The following is a 3548-nucleotide window of genomic DNA, read 5'->3' on the forward strand; positions in this document are numbered from 1 at the left end:
GCCTCACTTGGAAGCACAAATAAAACCTACAGTTTCAAAGCAAAGGGCTCTCTAGCAAAAAAAGTTACAGTCAGAGATCTGTTTTATTGAGCTTGATCGTTAAGGACTTAACATGTGAGGAAGAGAGTTAAGTCTGGTTTAAAGCTGGTCATTAGGAAAACTTTAAACCCGGCTCCATTTTAAACAACATGGAGCATGTAAGTTTTCTTACGATTGTAAGAAAACTTACAGTACAATCTACATCCCGCTGACTCCATGTAGTAAGACAGAGCTAGCAGTATCATAGCCTCGTGAGACCATCCTGATCTCGCAAGCTTTCAAGGTTTCACTCGCAGATCAGTCTGGAGACTCTCCGTTAAAGAAAATTTGGAGCCGTTCACCAAACGAACGTCTAATCAGCGTTGGCTTTGAGGCGGGTTGAGGTGTGACGCAATGAGAAGCACGAGAGTTCAGTCTAAAGAACATGGCGGCTTCAGCCGATGAAACTAGCGTTAGCGTGGCTATCGAGCAAGTTTTATCGGAATTACAGAGTATTTCTTCACTGAAAGAAGAGCAAAACACTGCTCTGGAGGCTTTTCTCAGAGGAAAATATGTTTTTGCTCTTCTCCCGACTGGTTTCGGCAAGAGTAGCCTGGCTTGTGGTTGGGTTTTCGTTGTCGCTCTGTTAGTACGTCATATGCTTCGTTGATCTGATTTATCTGGTTTATTTGGCCCGTCTATCACCAACATAGGCCAATCAGCTAACCAGTATTTTCGCCCCTTTCCAAAATTACTTCAACGGAAGGTTTCCAGATGGATATGCGGAGCAAATCCATCTGCAGTATCATGCTTTGGGAATAATTTGTAATATTCACCAGGAACAGGGAAACTGATCAGAAAAGTGAGGAAGACCAAGTGAAAAATAGGCCAATCCCAGAGGAAATGTAGTCGGAAGCTACAGAAGGTGAATGGGGACCTATAACCTTCAGCAGGAAAACACACGTAGGAATAACATGCATACATATGAATATACTACAAATCTATATACATATTTCTCTCTTGAGCTACATATATACTCATTTGAAATACTGCACTAGATTTAACATTCAGAATTGCCTCAGCCATTTGCTCCATTAAGAACCACGGGTCACGCAGCTGGTTTCTGATGTAGCTGGAAAACCAGTTCAAACACCTCATGAAGTCACTCTATCAGTATCATTTAAACAGCCTGTTTCCACTCTATAATCAGCATGAAGCTTGGCCTCATTCCCCAATTCAAGCCAATAGAAATAATCAGTTAAATTAGGGGATGTCATAGCCAAAAGAGATAATTAATGCCTCATAAACATTTGCAAGCCTAATTCAACAGGCCCATTTATCCACGTGGGGAAGGCCAAAGCGTTTAGACACAAACCAAAAGCACAGCTCAGCAGACCAAAACTCAGACAGTACTTTCTTAAGAAGGGTGAAACGAGGGCAGCAGAGAGCTCTGCCTCTCGTCTCAGACTGGGTATTATAGCAGCAGTTAAAGAGAGGTGGACTATTGATCTGCAGATAGATGCTGCCCACCAGAGGGAGGGGGTCGGGTGACATACAGGCTGTAGATGCTCAGATAAACAGAGATCAGCTAACAAAGGCTGAATACATTCCCTTAAGCCTTGGAAACCACCGATTGACAGGGAAAAAACAAGAATATGAAAGAACAGGGACTTCTGATGTGCTGTACGCAATATTTTTTGACAATTACCATTCAAAAATTAGAACAAAGGAAAGTATATCCAGCTCTTTATATATTATTAATATTTTGTCTTTTTATTTCTGGAATATATATTTAATTAGAGGCAAACATCCAAAACTTGTATTTTACATGAGAGGAAATATCAAAAATGTTTCTCAAAGACATGGAAGGAGTACAGAGAGTGTACCCCTCATGGATGGTGCGTTTTTGTTTGGCTGAGAGAAGATCCTCGTAGCCACCTCCCTTCCTCTGATATGATGCTGAGGCGGGATTGTCTCACTCCTTACCTTCAGACAGTGGAGGGTTGAGGAGTTTCCTGGATACAGCATGAAACAAGCTTTCAGCCCCTGATAGTTTCACTGGTTGATTTTGGGTGAATTGTGCTTAGCTGGTCAGGTCTGGTTCCAAAAAGGCATCACAAAACCATGACACTTCCATCTACATACCTTAAAGTTTGCTAAGAGGTTCCTTTGATTGTAGTGCTGCATGTGAGAGTCCGGTGGTTCTTATTCAGGGTTTATATAGGGATTAATAACTCAAATTTAATGCTTTTTAATGTTCTTAGAAATAATTTTAATGCCACCAACAGGTACCAATCTACAGGCTGCAGCCATGTCCCGAATTCCTCGTTTTCCGACCACTTTTGTTGAAATTTGCTTTTTCTCCCCATTCCCTAGCTTTATCTCCGACTCAAGCTTCTTTTCTAAACATGCAGCTCTGCGATCAACCGGTAGCAGTTCCACGCAAATATATCGTGATATAATATGTCTGACGAAATTGTTTAAAAAAATTTTTTTTTTAAATAAATCATTTTAAATGCCACAATAAACATTTAATGAATTTTAATGCCAATTAAGGCCTTAATTAAAAAAATAATAATTTAATGACTTTTAATGACAGGCGGAAACCCTGTTATTGCGAGTATTTCCAGGACATCCACCCAGAGGAACAGACCTTTATCTATAATAATGTTCGGTGAGAGAGACTGGGTTTGTTTCCGCCTTCAGATTTGCAATATGCAGATAAGCCCATCTTTGTATTGAAGCTAGAGAAACATGCTAACTTTAGTCTGGATATTTACCAAAATATCCTGAATGAAAACAGTTACAGCTGATGGTAGAAAATGTAACAGAAGTGAACTGCAGATCAGGGATTACAGCCCAAAAATAAAGTACTTGCTGCTGAAACCCAGTTCTCTAAAGTCCCATTTTCTTAATCTACTTTTATTCTCTTTTGTGAAATATTTATGAACTAAATGACTTTTTTCCAGCACAGCCTTTCACTTCCCTCTGGGATCAATGACGGATTTATGAAGTGAATTTAATTCTCCCATTTTGTGTGATTCTTCTGTTCAACCGAACCGAAGCCTTGAGCAGAAGAGCAGCCAGCAGTCACATGAAGCCACCATTTCCAGAACATGTATATGCATTCATTGTTTCTGATTACTTTCGCTTTTGGACCTCAATAAAAACCGTATGAACTCAAAATATAAGAAGAATATGCATAAAATAAATAATAACCATTAAAGCGCCCAGTCATCCAGACAATTGGTCAATATTCATTGCTGAGGATATCCGGACTAAAACTCAGATTATAAGAGCTGCTTTTGAACACAGCTTTATTTCCTGCTGTTCTGAAGTTTGAGTTTTAACCTAAATGGAGACATTTTAATGAGCAGCTTTAAGATGGGAGCAGACTGTCTGCTGTTCATCTGTTGCACCTGAAGCAGAGTTCAGACCTACCTGCCAAACGTCTGACGGTAATGAGCAACAGTTATAACCACATGGTTGAGTCCAAAGAGGAAGAAAAAGATCAAAATGAGACAAAACAA

The sequence above is a fragment of the Cyprinodon tularosa genome, unplaced genomic scaffold, assembly GCF_016077235.1.
Source record: "Cyprinodon tularosa strain WSP-4 unplaced genomic scaffold, ASM1607723v1 ctg110, whole genome shotgun sequence".
NCBI lineage: Eukaryota > Metazoa > Chordata > Actinopteri > Cyprinodontiformes > Cyprinodontidae > Cyprinodon > Cyprinodon tularosa.